The sequence below is a fragment of the Mesoplodon densirostris genome, chromosome 13 (genome assembly GCF_025265405.1).
Source record: "Mesoplodon densirostris isolate mMesDen1 chromosome 13, mMesDen1 primary haplotype, whole genome shotgun sequence".
NCBI classification, from domain to species: domain Eukaryota; kingdom Metazoa; phylum Chordata; class Mammalia; order Artiodactyla; family Ziphiidae; genus Mesoplodon; species Mesoplodon densirostris.
In genome coordinates this window covers 44966278-44989487 of record NC_082673.1, presented here as the reverse complement: position 1 = coordinate 44989487, position 23210 = coordinate 44966278, and positions in this window count along the sequence as shown.

Genomic DNA, 23210 nt, shown 5'->3' with positions numbered 1-23210 from the left:
ACCAGGGCAGATATTTCCACGGAGAAGGGCAATCACAGATTCATTAAACAAACTTATGGTTCACCAATGGAAAGGTGTGAGGATTGGTTTCATTATGATATCGGGGTTAACAGACATAATCAAACACAGGTGACATATATAATCACCAAAGACCTACGGAATACCAAGAGAAGACTACTCAACATTCTGTCCTAACGTACATGGGAAAAGGATCCCAGGAAGAACAGACATCTGTATATGTGTAAAAGAACCACATCTTCCACACCTACAACAAGCCAAACATTGTAATCAAACTTGCTGTAATAGAAAAAAAAAAATTAAAAACACGAACAAAAAGTAGTGAGACAAACTTGAGGGGCTTTCTCCTGGCACATTCCATTCGAAATTCCAATCTAGAACAGGACTTGCATTGAGGCTCTGTTGCTCTAGTAGCCAGATTTGGTAAGGGAGAACTGCTGCCACCTTGTGGCCGTTTCACGCAACAGCAGCTTTAATCCCAGCGCTAATGGTCAGTTGATATTCAAAATCATTGCAGGCCTGTAAATGACACCTGCCCTGAAAACAAATCCTGGGGTCACATATCGACCAAAAAATTCAAAGGACGTCCATATTTCAAAACGACCATTTCAAAAGGCATATTTTACGCACATTAGTGTTCTGCTTCTTTTTCTTTCTTTCCTTTTTTGTTAAAAAAACGGGAATGGAAAAAGGCATCCCTCAGAATGGGCGAAAATCGTTGCAAATGAAGCAATGGACAAAGGTTTAATCTCCAATATATATATAAACAGCTCATGCAGCTTAATATTCAAAAATCAAACAACCCAATACAAAAATGGGCAGAAGATCTAAAGAGACGTTTCTTCAAAGAAGACACAGAGATGGCCAAGACGCACATGAAAAGCTGCTCAACAGCACTAATTATTAGAGAAATGCAAATCAAAACTACAATGAGGTATCACCTCACACCTGTTAGAATTGGCATCATCAGAAAATCTACAAACAACAAATTCTGTGGAGGGTGTGGACAAAAGGAGCCCTCTTCCACTATTGGTGGGGATGTCAATTGATACAGTCACTATGGAGAACAGTATGGAGTTTCCTTAAAAAAACTAGAAATAGAATTACCATCTGATCCAGCAATCCCACTTCTGGGCATATACCCAGAGAAAACCATAAATCAAAAAGACACATTCACCACAATGTTCATTGCAGCACTATTTACAATAGCCAGGTAATGCAAGTAAACTAAATGCCCACAGACAGATGAATGGATAAAGATGTGGTACATATATAAAATGGAATATTACTCAGCCATAAAAAGGAATGAAACTGGGTCATTTGTAGAGACATCGATGGATCTAGAGACTGTCATACAGAATGAAGTAAGTCAGAAAGAGTAAAACAAATATTGTATATTAATGCATATATGTGGAACCTAAAAAATGGTACAGATGAACTGGTTTGCAGGGAAGAAATAGAGACACAGAGGTAGACAACAAACGTATGGACACCAAGTGTGGGAAGTCATGGGGTGGTGGTGGTGGGATGAGTTGGGAGATTGGGATTGACCTGTATACATGTATATAAATAAGATACATAACTAATTATAACCTGCTGTATAAAAAATAAATAAAATTAAATTTCAAAATTAAAAAAAAATTTTTAAATTAAAACAGAAAAAAGTTCTTCCCTTCACACAGATGTATTTATAGGAATGAATTATTTCCATGCTTATATCTATAAATACATAAAAGAGGAATCAAATCTAACTTGAACCATAAAAGAAAAAAAAAACCTGAACCCACCAGTTATACAGAGGGAAACCCTATCAGGGCACTTGCTCCAGCGGTAAACAATTCTGAAATTGGTCAGAGGTGGGGAATCAGCTCCCATACAGCCAGCAACCCACCCCCCATGCAAGGAGCGTCCTCATTGCAAAGCTGGGGGACCGTGCTGAGGCATCTGTGAGTAAACGTGAGCTGAGCCCCAGGCCAGCTGCTGCTGAACTGTTCCCACCCTTCCCAGGTAAAACACCTGAATATGTACAAGGGCTTGAAAGCCGAGAGGAAGGGCCCTGGAGCCACACCAGCCACAGAACGCAGGCCAACTTGGTGCCTGCAGGTCAGCAAGGATGGTCCTGGCCCCGGGCGCTGTTCTGGAAGCTTTCTATTGCCCTCCCTGAGATATCCCTCCTGTCCCGGCCCCCACTGCTTTTATCATTTCTCACCTCTGTCCGGAGAGAAATTCCATCGGAAGTTATGAGTGACACATCCTCTTCTTTACAGGTGTCAGCCTGGCAACTCCTGCAGAAAGGCCAGCACAGCCCCACTCACACCAGGCCACCAACAAAGCCTTGGCCCCTCACTCCCTCCCACCAGCACAGCCCCGAGACTGCTGACGGGGCAGAGAATATGGAGTCAGGCACAACTTCAGGGGCTATTGCTGCCTGGAGCGCTGTTTATATTGACCTCAACCAGGCACACCTGGGGAGGGCCGGCCGGCAGGGTAAGGCTGCCCAGGTCAGCTAATCCACAACCCTCAGGGAATCACATTGTTGAAAATGGACCTCGCTAAGGCAGAATAGAAGCCAAGGAAAAAAAGGACACAATGCCATTTGCAGCCCCGTAGATGAGTCTAGAGGTAATCAAGTGACTTGGAGTAAGTCAGAAAGTGAAAGACACATATCGTATCATATCACTTATAGGTGTTACCAAAAAATGGATACCAGGGCAGATATTTCCACGGAGAAGGGCAATCACAGATTCATTAAACAAACTTATGGTTCACCAATGGAAAGGTGTGAGGATTGGTTTCATTATGATATCGGGGTTAACAGACATAATCAAACACAGGTGACATATATAATCACCAAAGACCTACGGAATACCAAGAGAAGACTACTCAACATTCTGTCCTAACGTACATGGGAAAAGGATCCCAGGAAGAACAGACATCTGTATATGTGTAAAAGAACCACATCTTCCACACCTACAACAAGCCAAACATTGTAATCAAACTTGCTGTAATAGAAAATAAAAAAAAAATTAAAAACACGAACAAAAAGTAGTGAGACAAACTTGAGGGGCTTTCTCCTGGCACATTCCATTCGAAATTCCAATCTAGAACAGGACTTCCATTGAGGCTCTGTTGCTCTAGTAGCCAGATTTGGTAAGGGAGAACTGCTGCCACCTTGTGGACGTTTCACGCAACAGCAGCTTTAATCCCAGTGCTAATGGTCAGTTGATATTCAAAATCATTGCAGGCCTGTAAATGACACCTGCCCTGAAAACAAATCCTGGGGTCACATATCGACCAAAAAATTCAAAGGACGTCCATATTTCAAAACGACCATTTCAAAAGGCATATTTTACGCACATTAGTGTTCTGCTTCTTTTTCTTTCTTTCCTTTTTTGTTAAAAAAACGGGAATGGAAAAAGGCATCCCTCAGAATGGGCGAAAATCGTTGCAAATGAAGCAATGGACAAAGGTTTAATCTCCAATATATATATATAAACAGCTCATGCAGCTTAATATTCAAAAATCAAACAACCCAATACAAAAATGGGCAGAAGATCTAAAGAGACGTTTCTTCAAAGAAGACACAGAGATGGCCAAGACACACATGAAAAGCTGCTCAACAGCACTAATTATTAGAGAAATGCAAATCAAAACTACAATGAGGTATCACCTCACACCTGTTAGAATCGGCATCATCAGAAAATCTACAAACAACAAATTCTGGGGAGGGTGTGGACAAAAGGAGCCGTCTTCCACTATTGATGGGGATGTAAATTGATACAGTCACTATGGAGAACAGTATGGAGTTTCCTTAAAAAAAAACTAGAAATAGAATGACCATCTGATCCAGCAATCCCACTTCTGGGCATATACCCAGAGAAAACCATAAATCAAAAAGGCACATTCACCACAATATTCATTGCAGCACTATTTACAATAGCCAGGTAATGCAAGTAACCTAAATGCCCACAGACAGATGAATGGATAAAGATGTGGTACATATATAAAATGGAATATTACTCAGCCATAAAAAGGAATGAAACTGGGTCATTTGTAGAGACATCGATGGATCTAGAGACTGTCATACAGAATGAAGTAAGTCAGAAAGAGGAAAACAAATATTGTATATTAATGCATATATGTGGAACCTAAAAAATGGTACAGATGAACTGGTTTGCAGGGAAGAAATAGAGACACAGAGGTAGAGAACAAACGTATGGACACCAAGTGTGGGAAGCCATGGGGTGGTGGTGGTGGGATGAGTTGGGAGATTGGGATTGACCTGTATACATGTATATGAATAAGATACATAACTAATAAAAACCTGCTGTATAAAAAAATAAATAAAATTAAATTTCAAAATTTAAAAAAAAATTTAAAATAAAACAGAAAAAAGTTCTTCCCTTCACACAGATGTATTTATAGGAATGAATTATTTCCATGCTTATATCTGTAAATACATAAAAGAGGAATCAAATCTAACTTGAACCATAAAAGAAAAAAAAACCTGAACCCACCAGTTATACAGAGGGAAACCCTATCAGCGAACTTGCTCCAGCGGTAAACACTTCTGAAATTGGTCAGAGGTGGGGAATCACCTCCCATACAGCCAGCAACCCACCCCCCATGCAAGGAGCGTCCTCATTGCAAAGCTGGGGGACCGTGCTGAGGCATCTGTGAGTAAACGTGAGCTGAGCCCCAGGCCAGCTGCTGCTGAACTGTTCCCACCCTTCCCAGGTAAAACACCTGAATATGTACAAGGGCTTGAAAGCTAGAGGAAGGGCCCTGGAGCCACACCAGCCACAGCACGCAGGCCAACTTGGTGCCTGCAGGTCAGCCAGGATGGTCCTGGCCCCGGGCGCTGTTCTGGAAGCTTTCTATTGCCCTGCCTGAGATATCCCTACTGTCCCGTCCCCCACTGCTTTTATCCTTCCTCACCTCTGTCCGGAGAGAAATTCCATGGGAAGTTATGACTGACACATCCTCTTCTTTACAGGTGGCAGCCTGGCACCTCCTGCAGAAAGGCCAGCAGAGCCCCACTCACACCGGGCCACCAACAAAGCCTTGGCCCCTCACTCCCTCCCACCAGCACAGCCCCGAGACTGCTGACGGGGCAGAGAATATGGAGTCAGGCACAACTTCAGGGGCTATTGCTGCCTGGAGCGCTGTTTATATTGACCTCAACCAGGCACACCTGGGGAGGGCCGGCCGGCAGGGTAAGGCTGCCCAGGTCAGCTAATCCACAACCCTCAGGGAATCACATTGTTGAAAATGGACCTCGCTAAGGCAGAATAGAAGCCAAGGAAAAAAAGGACACAATGCCATTTGCAGCCCCGTAGATGAGTCTAGAGGTAATCACGTGACTTGGAGTAAGTCAGAAAGTGAAAGACACATATCGTATCATATCACTTATAGGTGTTACCTAAAAATGGATACCAGGGCAGATATTTCCACGGAGAAGGGCAATCACAGATTCATTAAACAAACTTATGGTTCACCAATGGAAAGGTGTGAAGATTGCTTTCATTATGATATCGGGGTTAACAGACATAATCAAACACAGGTGACATATATAATCACCAAAGACCTGCGGAATACCAAGAGAAGACTACTCAACATTCTGTCCTAACGTACATGGGAAAAGGATCCCAGGAAGAACAGACATCTGTATATGTGTAAAAGAACCACATCTTCCACACCTACAACAAGCCAAACATTGTAATCAAACTTGCTGTAATAGAAAATAAAAAAAAATTAAAAACACGAACAAAAAGTAGTGAGACAAACTTGAGGGGCTTTCTCCTGGCACATTCCATTCGAAATTCCAATCTAGAACAGGACTTCCATTGAGGCTCTGTTGCTCTAGTAGCCAGTTTTGGTAAGGGAGAACTGCTGCCACCTTGTGGCCGTTTCACGCAACAGCAGCTTTAATCCCAGCGCTAATGGTCAGTTGATATTCAAAATCATTGCAGGCCTGTAAATGACACCTGCCCTGAAAACAAATCCTGGGGTCACATATCGACCAAAAAATTCAAAGGACGTCCATATTTCAAAACGACCATTTCAAAAGGCATATTTTACGCACATTAGTGTTCTGCTTCTTTTTCTTTCTTTCCTTTTTTGTTAAAAAAACGGGAATGGAAAAAGGCATCCCTCAGAATGGGCGAAAATCGTTGCAAATGAAGCAATGGACAAAGGTTTAATCTCCAATATATATATAAACAGCTCATGCAGCTTAATATTCAAAAATCAAACAACCCAATACAAAAATGGGCAGAAGATCTAAAGAGACGTTTCTTCAAAGAAGACACAGAGATGGCCAAGACGCACATGAAAAGCTGCTCAACAGCACTAATTATTAGAGAAATGCAAATCAAAACTACAATGAGGTATCACCTCACACCTGTTAGAATTGGCATCATCAGAAAATCTACAAACAACAAATTCTGTGGAGGGTGTGGACAAAAGGAGCCCTCTTCCACTATTGGTGGGGATGTAAATTGATACAGTCACTATGGAGAACAGTATGGAGTTTCCTTAAAAAAACTAGAAATAGAATTACCATCTGATCCAGCAATCCCACTTCTGGGCATATACCCAGAGAAAACCATAAATCAAAAAGGCACATTCACCACAATGTTCATTGCAGCACTATTTACAATAGCCAGGTAATGCAAGTAAACTAAATGCCCACAGACAGATGAATGGATAAAGATGTGGTACATATATAAAATGGAATATTACTCAGCCATAAAAAGGAATGAAACTGGGTCATTTGTAGAGACATCGATGGATCTAGAGACTGTCATACAGAATGAAGTAAGTCAGAAAGAGGAAAACAAATATTGTATATTAATGCATATATGTGGAACCTAAAAAATGGTACAGATGAACTGGTTTGCAGGGAAGAAATAGAGACACAGAGGTAGACAACAAACGTATGGACACCAAGTGTGGGAAGTCATGGGGTGGTGGTGGTGGGATGAGTTGGGAGATTGGGATTGACCTGTATACATGTATATAAATAAGATACATAACTAATTATAACCTGCTGTATAAAAAATAAATAAAATTAAATTTCAAAATTAAAAAAAAAATTTTAAAATAAAACAGAAAAAAGTTCTTCCCTTCACACAGATGTATTTATAGGAATGAATTATTTCCATGCTTATATCTATAAATACATAAAAGAGGAATCAAATCTAACTTGAACCATAAAAGAAAAAAAAAAACCTGAACCCACCAGTTATACAGAGGGAAACCCTATCAGGGCACTTGCTCCAGCGGTAAACAATTCTGAAATTGGTCAGAGGTGGGGAATCACCTCCCATACAGCCAGCAACCCACCCCCCATGCAAGGAGCGTCCTCATTGCAAAGCTGGGGGACCGTGCTGAGGCATCTGTGAGTAAACGTGAGCTGAGCCCCAGGCCAGCTGCTGCTGAACTGTTCCCACCCTTCCCAGGTAAAACACCTGAATATGTACAAGGGCTTGAAAGCCGAGAGGAAGGGCCCTGGAGCCACACCAGCCACAGAACGCAGGCCAACTTGGTGCCTGCAGGTCAGCAAGGATGGTCCTGGCCCCGGGCGCTGTTCTGGAAGCTTTCTATTGCCCTCCCTGAGATATCCCTCCTGTCCCGGCCCCCACTGCTTTTATCATTTCTCACCTCTGTCCGGAGAGAAATTCCATCGGAAGTTATGACTGACACATCCTCTTCTTTACAGGTGTCAGCCTGGCAACTCCTGCAGAAAGGCCAGCACAGCCCCACTCACACCAGGCCACCAACAAAGCCTTGGCCCCTCACTCCCTCCCACCAGCACAGCCCCGAGACTGCTGACGGGGCAGAGAATATGGAGTCAGGCACAACTTCAGGGGCTATTGCTGCCTGGAGCGCTGTTTATATTGACCTCAACCAGGCACACCTGGGGAGGGCCGGCCGGCAGGGTAAGGCTGCCCAGGTCAGCTAATCCACAACCCTCAGGGAATCACATTGTTGAAAATGGACCTCGCTAAGGCAGAATAGAAGCCAAGGTAAAAAAGGACACAATGCCATTTGCAGCCCCGTAGATGAGTCTAGAAGTAATCACGTGACTTGGAGTAAGTCAGAAAGTGAAAGACACATATCGTATCATATCACTTATAGGTGTTACCTAAAAATGGATACCAGGGCAGATATTTCCACGGAGAAGGGCAATCACAGATTCATTAAACAAACTTATGGTTCACCAATGGAAAGGTGTGAGGATTGGTTTCATTATGATATCGGGGTTAACAGACATAATCAAACACAGGTGACATATATAATCACCAAAGACCTACGGAATACCAAGAGAAGACTACTCAACATTCTGTCCTAACGTACATGGGAAAAGGATCCCAGGAAGAACAGACATCTGTATATGTGTAAAAGAACCACATCTTCCACACCTACAACAAGCCAAACATTGTAATCAAACTTGCTGTAATAGAAAAAAAAAAATTAAAAACACGAACAAAAAGTAGTGAGACAAACTTGAGGGGCTTTCTCCTGGCACATTCCATTCGAAATTCCAATCTAGAACAGGACTTCCATTGAGGCTCTGTTGCTCTAGTAGCCAGATTTGGTAAGGGAGAACTGCTGCCACCTTGTGGCCGTTTCACGCAACAGCAGCTTTAATCCCAGCGCTAATGGTCAGTTGATATTCAAAATCATTGCAGGCCTGTAAATGACACCTGCCCTGAAAACAAATCCTGGGGTCACATATCGACCAAAAAATTCAAAGGACGTCCATATTTCAAAACGACCATTTCAAAAGGCATATTTTACGCACATTAGTGTTCTGCTTCTTTTTCTTTCTTTCCTTTTTTGTTAAAAAAACGGGAATGGAAAAAGGCATCCCTCAGAATGGGCGAAAATCGTTGCAAATGAAGCAATGGACAAAGGTTTAATCTCCAATATATATATAAACAGCTCATGCAGCTTAATATTCAAAAATCAAACAACCCAATACAAAAATGGGCAGAAGATCTAAAGAGACGTTTCTTCAAAGAAGACACAGAGATGGCCAAGACGCACATGAAAAGCTGCTCAACAGCACTAATTATTAGAGAAATGCAAATCAAAACTACAATGAGGTATCACCTCACACCTGTTAGAATTGGCATCATCAGAAAATCTACAAACAACAAATTCTGTGGAGGGTGTGGACAAAAGGAGCCCTCTTCCACTATTGGTGGGGATGTAAATTGATACAGTCACTATGGAGAACAGTATGGAGTTTCCTTAAAAAAACTAGAAATAGAATTACCATCTGATCCAGCAATCCCACTTCTGGGCATATACCCAGAGAAAACCATAAATCAAAAAGGCACATTCACCACAATGTTCATTGCAGCACTATTTACAATAGCCAGGTAATGCAAGTAAACTAAATGCCCACAGACAGATGAATGGATAAAGATGTGGTACATATATAAAATGGAATATTACTCAGCCATAAAAAGGAATGAAACTGGGTCATTTGTAGAGACATCGATGGATCTAGAGACTGTCATACAGAATGAAGTAAGTCAGAAAGAGGAAAACAAATATTGTATATTAATGCATATATGTGGAACCTAAAAAATGGTACAGATGAACTGGTTTGCAGGGAAGAAATAGAGACACAGAGGTAGACAACAAACGTATGGACACCAAGTGTGGGAAGCCATGGGGTGGTGGTGGTGGGATGAGTTGGGAGATTGGGATTGACCTGTATACATGTATATAAATAAGATACATAACTAATTATAACCTGCTGTATAAAAAAATAAATAAAATTAAATTTCAAAATTAAAAAAAAAATTTTAAAATAAAACAGAAAAAAGTTCTTCCCTTCACACAGATGTATTTATAGGAATGAATTATTTCCATGCTTATATCTATAAATACATAAAAGAGGAATCAAATCTAACTTGAACCATAAAAGAAAAAAAAAACTTGAACCCACCAGATATACAGAGGGAAACCCTATCAGGGCACTTGCTCCAGCGGTAAACAATTCTGAAATTGGTCAGAGGTGGGGAATCACCTCCCATACAGCCAGCAACCCACCCCCCATGCAAGGAGCGTCCTCATTGCAAAGCTGGGGGACCGTGCTGAGGCATCTGTGAGTAAACGTGAGCTGAGCCCCAGGCCAGCTGCTGCTGAACTGTTCCCACCCTTCCCAGGTAAAACACCTGAATATGTACAAGGGCTTGAAAGCCTAGAGGAAGGGCCCTGGAGCCACACCAGCCACAGCACGCAGGCCAACTTGGTGCCTGCAGGTCAGCAAGGATGGTCCTGGCCCCGGGCGCTGTTCTGGAAGCTTTCTATTGCCCTGCCTGAGATATCCCTACTGTCCCGTCCCCCACTGCTTTTATCCTTCCTCACCTCTGTCCGGAGAGAAATTCCATCGGAAGTTATGACTGACACATCCTCTTCTTTACAGGTGGCAGCCTGGCAACTCCTGCAGAAAGGCCAGCAGAGCCCCACTCACAACGGGCCACCAACAAAGCCTTGGCCCCTCACTCCCTCCCACCAACACAGCCCCGAGACTGCTGATGGGGCAGAGAATATGAAGTCAGGCACAACTTCAGGGGCTATTGCTGCCTGGAGCGCTGTTTATATTGACCTCAACCAGGCACACCTGGGGAGGGCCAGCCGGCAGGGTAAGGCTGCCCAGGTCAGCTAATCCACAACCCTCAGGGAATCACATTGTTGAAAATGGACCTCGCTAAGGCAGAATAGAAGCCAAGGGAAAAAAGGACACAATGCCATTTGCAGCCCCGTAGATGAGTCTAGAAGTAATCACGTGACTTGGAGTAAGTCAGAAAGTGAAAGACACATATCGTATCATATCACTTATAGGTGTTACCTAAAAATGGATACCAGGGCAGATATTTCCACGGAGAAGGGCAATCACAGATTCATTAAACAAACTTATGGTTCACCAATGGAAAGGTGTGAGGATTGGTTTCATTATGATATCGGGGTTAACAGACATAATCAAACACAGGTGACATATATAATCACCAAAGACCTACGGAATACCAAGAGAAGACTACTCAACATTCTGTCCTAACGTACATGGGAAAAGGATCCCAGGAAGAACAGACATCTGTATATGTGTAAAAGAACCACATCTTCCACACCTACAACAAGCCAAACATTGTAATCAAACTTGCTGTAATAGAAAAAAAAAAATTAAAAACACGAACAAAAAGTAGTGAGACAAACTTGAGGGGCTTTCTCCTGGCACATTCCATTCGAAATTCCAATCTAGAACAGGACTTCCATTGAGGCTCTGTTGCTCTAGTAGCCAGATTTGGTAAGGGAGAACTGCTGCCACCTTGTGGCCGTTTCACGCAACAGCAGCTTTAATCCCAGCGCTAATGGTCAGTTGATATTCAAAATCATTGCAGGCCTGTAAATGACACCTGCCCTGAAAACAAATCCTGGGGTCACATATCGACCAAAAAATTCAAAGGACGTCCATATTTCAAAACGACCATTTCAAAAGGCATATTTTACGCACATTAGTGTTCTGCTTCTTTTTCTTTCTTTCCTTTTTTGTTAAAAAAACGGGAATGGAAAAAGGCATCCCTCAGAATGGGCGAAAATCGTTGCAAATGAAGCAATGGACAAAGGTTTAATCTCCAATATATATATAAACAGCTCATGCAGCTTAATATTCAAAAATCAAACAACCCAATACAAAAATGGGCAGAAGATCTAAAGAGACGTTTCTTCAAAGAAGACACAGAGATGGCCAAGACGCACATGAAAAGCTGCTCAACAGCACTAATTATTAGAGAAATGCAAATCAAAACTACAATGAGGTATCACCTCACACCTGTTAGAATTGGCATCATCAGAAAATCTACAAACAACAAATTCTGTGGAGGGTGTGGACAAAAGGAGCCCTCTTCCACTATTGGTGGGGATGTAAATTGATACAGTCACTATGGAGAACAGTATGGAGTTTCCTTAAAAAAACTAGAAATAGAATTACCATCTGATCCAGCAATCCCACTTCTGGGCATATACCCAGAGAAAACCATAAATCAAAACGGCACATTCACCACAATGTTCATTGCAGCACTATTTACAATAGCCAGGTAATGCAAGTAAACTAAATGCCCACAGACAGATGAATGGATAAAGATGTGGTACATATATAAAATGGAATATTACTCAGCCATAAAAAGGAATGAAACTGGGTCATTTGTAGAGACATCGATGGATCTAGAGACTGTCATACAGAATGAAGTAAGTCAGAAAGAGGAAAACAAATATTGTATATTAATGCATATATGTGGAACCTAAAACATGGTACAGATGAACTGGTTTGCAGGGAAGAAATAGAGACACAGAGGTAGACAACAAACGTATGGACACCAAGTGTGGGAAGCCATGGGGTGGTGGTGGTGGGATGAGTTGGGAGATTGGGATTGACCTGTATACATGTATATAAATAAGATACATAACTAATTATAACCTGCTGTATAAAAAAATAAATACAATTAAATTTCAAAATTTAAAAAAAAAATTTAAAATAAAACAGAAAAAAGTTCTTCCCTTCACACAGATGTATTTATAGGAATGAATTATTTCCATGCTTATATCTATAAATACATAAAAGAGGAATCAAATCTAACTTGAACCATAAAAGAAAAAAAAAACCAGAACCCACCAGTTATACAGAGAGAAACCCTATCAGGGCACTTGCTCCAGCGGTAAACAATTCTGAAATTGGTCAGAGGTGGGGAATCACCTCCCATACAGCCAGCAACCCACTCCCAATGCAAGGAGCGTCCTCATTGCAAAGCTGGGGGACCGTGCTGAGGCATCTGTGAGTAAACGTGAGCTGAGCCCCAGGCCAGCTGCTGCTGAACTGTTCCCACCCTTCCCAGGTAAAACACCTGAATATGTACAAGGGCTTGAAAGCCTAGAGGAAGGGCCGTGGAGCCACACCAGCGACAGCACTCAGGCCAACTTGGTGCCTGCAGGCCAGCCAGGATGGTCCTGGACCCGGGTGCTGTTCTGGAAGCTTTCTATTGCCCTGCCTGAGATACCCCTCCTGTCCTGGCCCCCACTGCTTTTATCCTTCCTCACCTCTGTCCGGAGAGAAATTCCATCGGAAGGTATGGGTGACACATCCTCTTCTTTACAGGTGGCAGCCTGGCAACTCCTGCAGAAAGGCCAGCAGAGCCCCACTCACACCGGGCCACCAACAAAGCCTTGGCCCCTCACTCCCTCCAACCAGCACAGCCCCGAGACTGCTGACGGGGCAGAGAATAAGGAGTCAGGCACAACTTCAGGGCTATTGCTGCCTGGAGCGCTGTTTATATTGACCTCAACCAGGCACACCTGGGGAGGGCCGGCCGGCAGGGTAAGGCTGCCCAGGTCAGCTAATCCACAACCCTCAGGGAATCACATTGTTGAAAATGGACCTCGCTAAGGCAGAACAGAAGCCAAGGGAAAAAAGGACACAATGCCATTTGCAGCCCCGTAGATGAGCCTAGAGGTAATCACGTGACTTGGAGTAAGTCAGAAAGTGAAAGACACATATCGTAGCATATCACTTATAGGTATTACCTAAAATGGATACCAGGGCAGATATTTCCACGGAGAAGGGCAATCACAGATTCATTAAACAAACTTATGGTTCACCAATGTAAAGGTGTGAGGATTGGTTTCATTACGATATCGGGGTTAACAGACATAATCAAACACAGGTGACATATATAATCACCAAAGACCTACGGAATACCAAGAGAAGACTACTCAACATTCTGTCCTAAGGTACATGGGAAAAGGATCCCAGGATGAACAGACATCTGTATATGTGTAAAAGAACCACATCTTCCACACTTACAACAAGCCAAACATTGTAATCAAACTTGCTATAATAGAAAATAAAAAAAAAATTAAAAACAGGAACAAGAAGTAGTGAGACAAACTTGAGGGGCTTTCTCCTGGCACATTCCATTCTAAATTCCAGTCTAGAACACGACTTCCATTGAGGCTCTGTTGCTCTAGTAACCAGATTTGGTAAGGGAGAACTGCTGCCACTTTGTGGTCGTTTCACGCAACAGCAGCTTTAATCCCAGCGCTAATGGTCAGTTGATATTCAAAATCATTGCAGGCCTGTAAATGACACCTGCCCTGAAAACAAATCCTGGGGTCACATATCGACCAAAAAATTCAAAGGACGTCCATATTTCAAAACGACCATTTTAAAAGGCATATTTTACGCACATTAGTGTTCTGCTTCTTTTTCTTTCTTTCCTTTTTTGTTAAAAAACGGGAATGGAAAAAGGCATCCCTCAGAATGGGCGAAAATCGTTGCAAATGAATCAATGGACAAAGGTTTAATCTCCAATATATATATAAACAGCTCATGCAGCTTAATATTAAAAAAACAAACAACCCAATACAAAAATGGGGAGAAGATCTAAAGAGACGTTTCTTCAAAGAAGACACAGAGATGGCCAAGACGCACATGAAAAGCTGCTCAACAGCACTAATTATTAGAGAAATGCAAATCAAAACTACAATGAGGTATCACCTCACACCTGTTAGAATCGGCATCATCAGAAACTCTACAAACAACAAATTCTGGGGAGGGTGTGGACAAAAGGAGCCCTCTTCCACTATTGGTGGGGATGTAAATTGATACAGTCACTATGGAGAACAGTATGGAGTTTCCTTAAAAAACCTAGAAATAGAATTACCATCTGATCCAGCAATCCCACTTCTGGGCATATACCCAGAGAAAACCATAAATCAAAAAGGCACATTCACCACAATGTTCATTGCAGCACTATTTACAATAGCCAGGCAATGCAAGCAACCTAAATCCCCACAGACAGATGAATGGATAAAGATGTGGTATATATATATAAAATGGAATATTACTCAGCCATAAAAAGGAATGAAACTGGGTCATTGGTAGAGACATCGATGGATCTAGAGACTGTCATACAGAATGAAGTAAGTCAGAAAGAGGAAAACAAATATTGTATATTAATGCATATATGTGGAACCTAAAAAATGGTACAGATGAACTGGTTTGCAGGGAAGAAATAGAGACACAGAGGTACAGAACGAACGTATGGACACCAAGTGTGGGAAGCCATGGGGTGGTGGTGGTGGGATGAGTTGGGAGATTGGGATTGACCTGTATACATGTATATGCATAAAATACATAACTCATAATAACCTGCTGTATAAAAAAAAATAAAATTAAATTTCAAAATTTAAAAAAAAATTTAAAATAAAATAGAAAAAATTTATTCCCTTCACACAGATGTATTTATAGGAATGAATTATTTCCATGCTTATATCTGTAAATACATAAAAGAGGAATCAAATCTAACTTGAACCATAAAAGAAAAAAAAAACCTGAACCCACCAGTTATACAGAGGGAAAACCTATCAGGGCACTTGCTCCAGCGGTAAACAATTCTGAAATTGGTCAGAGGTGGGGAATCACCTCCCATACAGCCAGCAACCCACCCCCAATGCAAGGAGCGTCCTCATTGCAAAGCTGGGGGACCGTGCTGAGGCATCTGTGAGTAAACGTGAGCTGAGCCCCAGGCCAGCTGCTGCTGAACTGTTCCCACCCTTCCCAGGTAAAACACCTGAATATGTACAATGGCTTGAAAGCCTAGAGGAAGGGCCGTGGAGCCACACCAACGACAGCACTCTGGCCAACTTGGTGCCTGCAGGCCAGCCAGGATGGTCCTGGACCCGGGCACTGTTCTGGAAGCTTTCTCTTACCCTGCCTGAGATAACCCTCCTGTCCTGGCCCCCACTGCTTTTATCCTTCCTCACCTCTGTCCGGAGAGAAATTCCATCGGAAGGTATGGGTGACACATCCTCTTCTTTACAGGTGGCAGCCTGGCAACTCCTGCAGAAAGGCCAGCAGAGCCCCACTCACACCGGGCCACCAACAAAGCCTTGGCCCCTCACTCCCTCCCACCAGCACAGCCCCGAGACTGCTGACGGGGCAGAGAATATGGAGTCAGGCACAACTTCAGGGGCTATTGCTGCCTGGAGCGCTGTTTATATTGACCTCAACCAGGCACACCTGGGGAGGGCCGGCCGGCAGGGTAAGGCTGCCCAGGTCAGCTAATCCACAACCCTCAGGGAATCACATTGTTGAAAATGGACCTCGCTAAGGCAGAATAGAAGCCAAGGGAAAAAAGGACACAATGCCATTTGCAGCCCCGTAGATGAGTCTAGAGGTAATCACGTGACTTTGAGTAAGTCAGAAAGTGAAAGACACATATCGTATCATATCACTTATAGGTATTACCTAAAATGGATACCAGGGCAGATATTTCCTCGGGGAAGGGCAATCACAGATTCATTAAACAAAATTATGGTTCACCAATGTAAAGGTGTGAGGATTGGTTTCATTACGATATCGGGGTTAAGAGACATAATCAAACACAGGTGACATATATAATCACCAAAGGCCTACGGAATACCAAGAGAAGACTACTCAACATTCTGTCCTAACGTACATGGGAAAAGGATCCCAGGAAGAACAGACATCGGTATATGTGTAAAAGAACCACATCTTCCACACCTACAACAAGCCAAACATTGTAATCAAACTTGCTATAATAGAAAATAAAAAAAACAAATTAAAAACACGAACAAAAAGTAGCGAGACAAACATGAGGGGCTTTCTCCTGGCACATTCCATTCTAAATTTCAGTCTAGAACACGACTTCCATTGAGGCTCTGTTGCTCTAGTAACCAGATTTGGTAAGGGAGAACTGCTGCCACTTTGTGGCCGTTTCACGCAACAGCAGCTTTAATCCCAGCGCTAATGGTCAGTTGATATTCAAAATCATTGCAGGCCTGTAAATGACACCTGCCCTGAAAACAAATCCTGGGGTCACATATAGACCAAAGGACATCCATATTTCAAAACGACCATTTCAAAAGGCATAATTTACGCACATTAGTGTTCTGCTTCTTTTTCTTTCTTTCCTTTTTTGTTAAAAAAACGGGAATGGAAAAAGGCATCCCTCAGAATGGGCGAAAATCGTTGCAAATGAATCAATGGACAAAGGTTTAATCTCCAATATATATATAAACAGCTCATGCAGCTTAATATTAAAAAAACAAACAACCCAATACAGAAATGGGCAGAAGATCTAAAGAGACGTTTCTTCAAAGAAGACACAGAGATGGCCAAGACGCACATGAAAAGCTGCTCAACAGCACTAATTATTACAGAAATGCAAATCAAAACTACAATGAGGTATCACCTCACACCTGTTAGAATTGGCATCATCAGAAAATCTACAAACAACAAATTCTGGGGAGGGTGTGGACAAAAGGAGCCCTCTTCCACTATTGGTGGGTATGTAAATTGATACAGTCACTATGGAGAACAGTATGGAGTTTCCTTAAAAAACCTAGAAATAGAATTACCATCTGATCCAGCAATCCCACTTCTGGGCATATACCCAGAGAAAACCATAAATCAAAAAGGCACATTCACCACAATGTTCATTGCAGCACTATTTACAATAGCCAGGTAATGCAAGCAACCTAAATGCCCACAGACAGATGAATGGATAAAGATGTGGTACATATATAAAATGGAATATTACTCAGCCATAAAAAGGGATGAAACTGGGTCATTTGTAGACACATCGATGGATCTAGAGACTGTCATACAGAATGAAGTAAGTCAGAAAGAGGAAAACAAATATTGTATATTAATGCATATATGTGGAACCTAAAAAATGGTACAGATGAACTGGTTTGCAGGGAAGAAATAGAGACACAGAGGTAGAGAACAAACGTATGGACACCAAGTGTTGGAAGCCATGGGGTGGTGGTGGTGGGATGAGTTGGGAGATTGGGATTAACCTGTATATATATATGCATAAAATACATAACTAATAATAACCTGCTGTATAAAAAAAATAAATAAAATTAAATTTCAAAATTTTAAAAAATAAAATTTTAAAATAAAACAGAAAAAAGTTATTCGCTTCACACAGATGTATTTACAGGAATGAATTATTTCCATGCTTATATCTATAAATACATAAAAGAGGAATGAAATCTAACTTGAAACATAAAAGGAAAAAAAAACCAAACCCACCAGTTATAAAGAGGGAAACCCTATCAGGGCACTTGCTCCAGCGGTAAACAATTCTGAAATTGGTCAGAGGTGGGGAATCACCTCCCATACAGCCAGCCACCCAACCCCCATGCAAGTAGCGTCCTCATTGCAAAGCTGTGGGACCGTGCTGAGGCATCTGTGAGTAAACGTGAGCTGAGCCCCAGGCCAGCTGCTGCTGAACTGTTCCCACCCTTCCCAGGTAAAACACCTGAATATGTACAAGGGCTTGAATGCCTAGAGGAAGGGCCCTGGAGCCACACCAGCGAAGGCACGCAGGCCAACTTGGTGCCTGCAGGCCAGCCAGGATGGTCCTTCCTCCGGGCGCTCTTCTGGAAGCTTTCTATTGCCCAGCCTGAGATATCCCTCCTGTCCCGGCACCCACTGCTTTTATCCTTCCTCACCTCTGTCTGGAGAGAAATTCCATCGGAAGTTATGAGTGACACATCTTCTTCTTTACAGGTGGCAGCCTGGCAACTCCTGCAGAAAGGCCAGCAGAGCCCCACTCACACCGGGCCACCATCAAAGCCTTGGCCCCTCACTCCCTCCCACCAGCACAGCCCCGAGACTGCTGACGGGGCAGAGAATATGGAGTCAGGCACAACTTCAGGGGCTATTGCTGCCTGGAGCGCTGTTTATATTGACCTCAACCAGGCACACCTGGGGAGGGCCGGCCGGCAGGGTAAGGCTGCCCAGGTCAGCTAATCCACAACCCTCAGGGAATCACATTGTTGAAAATGGACCTCGCTAAGGCAGAATAGAAGCCAAGGAAAAAAAGGACACAATGCCATTTGCAGCCCCGTAGATGAGTCTAGAGGTAATCACGTGACTTTGAGTAAGTCAGAAAGTGAAAGACACATATCGTATCATATCACTTATAGGTGTTACCTAAAAATGGATACCAGGGCAGATATTTCCACGGAGAAGGGCAATCACAGATTCATTAAACAAACTTATGGTTCACCAATGGAAAGGTGTGAGGATTGGTTTCATTATGATATCGGGGTTAACAGACATAATCAAACACAGGTGACATATATAATCACCAAAGACCTACGGAATACCAAGAGAAGACTACTCAACATTCTGTCCTAAGGTACATGGGAAAAGGATCCCAGGATGAACAGACATCTGTATATGTGTAAAAGAACCACATCTTCCACACTTACAACAAGCCAAACATTGTAATCAAACTTGCTATAATAGAAAATAAAAAAAAAATTAAAAACACGAACAAGAAGTAGTGAGACAAACTTGAGGGGCTTTCTCCTGGCACATTCCATTCTAAATTCCAGTCTAGAACAAGACTTCCATTGAGGCTCTGTTGCTCTAGTAACCAGATTTGGTAAGGGAGAACTTCTGCCACCTTGTGGCCGTTTCACACAACAGCAGCTTTAATCCCAGCGCTAATGGTCACTTGATATTCAAAATCATTGCAGGCCTGTAAATGACACCTGCCCTGAAAACAAATCCTGGGGTCACATATCGACCAAAAAATTCAAAGGACGTCCATATTTCAAAACGACCATTTCAAAAGGCATATTTTACGCACATTAGTGTTCTGCTTCTTTTTCTTTCTTTCCTTTTTTGTTAAAAAAACGGGAATGGAAAAAGGCATCCCTCAGAATGGGCGAAAATCGTTGCAAATGAATCAATGGACAAAGGTTTAATCTCCAATATATATATAAACAGCTCATGCAGCTTAATATTAAAAAAACAAACAACCCTATACAAAAATGGGCAGAAGATCTAAAGAGACGTTTCTTTAAAGAAGACACAGAGATGGCCAAGACGCACATGAAAAGCTGCTCAACAGCACTAATTATTAGAGAAATGCAAATCAAAACTACAATGAGTTATCACCTCACACCTGTTAGAATCGGCATCATCAGAAAATCTACAAACAACAAATTCTGGGGAGGGTGTGGACAAAAGGAGCCCTCTTCCACTATTGGTGGGGATGTAAATTGATACAGTCACTATGGAGAACAGTATGGAGTTTCCTTAAAAAACCTAGAAATAGAATTACCATCTGATCCAGCAATCCACCTTCTGGGCATATACCCAGAGAAAACCATAAATCAAAAAGGCACATTCACCACAATGTTCATTGCAGCACTATTTACAATAGCCAGGGAATGCAAGCAACCTAAATCCCCACAGACAGATGAATGTATAAAGATGTGGTACATATATAAAATGGAATATTACTCAGCCATAAAAAGGAATGAAACTGGGTCATTTGTAGAGACATCGATGGATCTAGAGACTGTCATACAGAATGAAGTAAGTCAGAAAGAGAAAAACAAATATTGTATGTTAATGCATATATGTGGAAGCTAAAAAATGGTACAGATGAACTGGTTTGCAGGGAAGAAATAGAGACACAGAGGTAGAGAACAAACGTATGGACACCAAGTGTTGGAAGCCATGGGGTGGTGGTGGTGGGATGAGTTGGGAGATTGGGATTAACCTGTATACATATATATGCATAAAATACATAACTAATAATAACCTGCTTTATAAAAAAAATAAATAAAATTAAATTTCAAAATTTTAAAAAATAAAATTTTAAAATAAAACAGAAAAAAGTTATTCGCTTCACACAGATGTATTTACAGGAATGAATTATTTCCATGCTTCTATCTATAAATACATAAAAGAGGAATGAAATCTAACTTGAAACATAAAAGGAAAAAAAAACCGAACCCACCAGTTATAAAGAGGGAAACCCTATCAGGGCACTTGCTCCAGCGGTAAACAATTCTGAAATTGGTCAGAGGTGGGGAATCACCTCCCATACAGCCAGAAAACCACCCCCCATGCAAGGAGAGTCCTCATTGCAAAGCTGGGGGACCGTGCTGAGGCATCTGTGAGTAAACGTGAGCTGAGCCCCAGGCCAGCTGCTGCTGAACTGTTCCCACCCTTCCCAGGTAAAACACCTGAATATGTACAAGGGCTTGAAAGCCTAGACGAAGGGCCCTGGAGCCACACCAGCCACAGCACGCAGGCCAACTTGGTGCCTGCTGGTCAGCCACGATGGTCCTGGCCCTGGGCGCTGTTCTGGAAGCTTTCTATTGCCCTGCCTGAGATACCCCTCCTGTCCCGGCCCCCACTGCTTTTATCCTTCCTCACCTCTGTCCAGAGAGAAATTACATCGGAAGTTATGAGTGACACATCCTCTTCTTTACAGGTGGCAGCCTGGCAACTCTTTCAGAAAGGCCAGCAGAGCCCCACTCACACCGGGCCACCAACAAAGCCTTGGCCCCTCACTCCCTCCCACCAGCACAGCCCCGAGACTGCTGACGGGGCAGAGAATATGGAGTCAGGCACAACTTCAGGGGCTATTGCTGCCTGGAGCGCTGTTTATATTGACCTCAACCAGGCACACCTGGGGAGGGCCGGCCGGCAGGGTAAGGCTGCCCAGGTCAGCTAATCCACAACCCTCAGGGAATCACATTGTTGAAAATGGACCTCGCTAAGGCAGAATAGAAGCCAAGGAAAAAAAGGACACAATGCCATTTGCAGCCCCGTAGATGAGTCTAGAGGTAATCACGTGACTTGGAGTAAGTCAGAAAGTGAAAGACACATATCATATCATATCACTTATAGGTGTTACCTAAAAATGGATACCAGGGCAGATATTTCCATGGAGAAGGGCAATCACAGATTCATTAAACAAACTTATGGTTCACCAATGGAAAGGTGTGAGGATTGGTTTCATTACGATATAGGGGTTAACAGACATAATCAAACACAGGTGACATATATAATCACCAAAGACCTACGGAATACCAAGAGAAGACTACTCAACATTCTGTCCTAAGGTACATGGGAAAAGGATCCCAGGATGAACAGACATCTGTATATGTGTAAAAGAACCACATCTTCCACACCTACAACAAGCCAAACATTGTAATCAAACTTTCTGTAATAGAAAATAAAAAAAAACCAAATTAAAAACACAAAGAAGAAATATTGAGACAAACTTGAGGGGCTATCTCCTGGCACATTCCATTCTAAATTCCAATCTAGAACACGCCTTCCATTGAGGCTCTGTTGCTCTAGTAACCATATTTGGTAAGGGAGAACTGCTGCCACCTTGTGGCCGTTTCACGCAACAGCAGCTTTAATCCCAGCGCTAATGGTCAGTTGATATTCAAAATCATTGCAGGCCTGTAAATGACACCTGCCCTGAAAACAAATCCTGGGGTCCCATACAGACCAAAGGACATCCATATTTCAAAACGACCATTTCAAAAGGCATATTTTACGCACATTAGTGTTCTGCTTCTTTTTCTTTCTTTCCTTTTTTGTTAAAAAAACGGGAATGGAAAAAGGCATCCCTCAGAATGGGCGAAAATCGTTGCAAATGAATCAATGGACAAAGGTTTAATCTCCAATATATATATAAACAGCTCATGCAGCTTAATATTAAAAAAACAAACAACCCAATACAAAAATGGGCAGAAGATCTAAAGAGACGTTTCTTCAAAGAAGACACAGAGATGGCCAAGACGCACATGAAAAGCTGCTCAACAGCACTAATTATTAGAGAAATGCAAATCAAAACTACAATGAGGTATCACCTCACACCTGTTAGAATCGGCATCATCAGAAAATCTACAAACAACAAATTCTGGGGAGGGTGTGGACAAAAGGAGCCCTCTTCCACTATTGGTGGGGATGTAAATTGATACAGTCACTATGGAGAACAGTATGGAGTTTCCTTAAAAAAACTAGAAATAGAATTACCATCTGATCCAGCAATCCCACTTCTGGGCATATACCCAGAGAAAACCATAAATCAAAAAGGCACATTCACCACAATGTTCATTGCAGCACTATTTACAATAGCCAGGTAATGCAAGTAAACTAAATGCCCACAGACAGATGAATGGATAAAGATGTGGTACATATATAAAATGGAATATTACTCAGCCATAAAAAGGAATGAAACTGGGTCATTTGTAGAGACATCGATGGATCTAGAGACTGTCATACAGAATGAAGTAAGTCAGAAAGAGGAAAACAAATA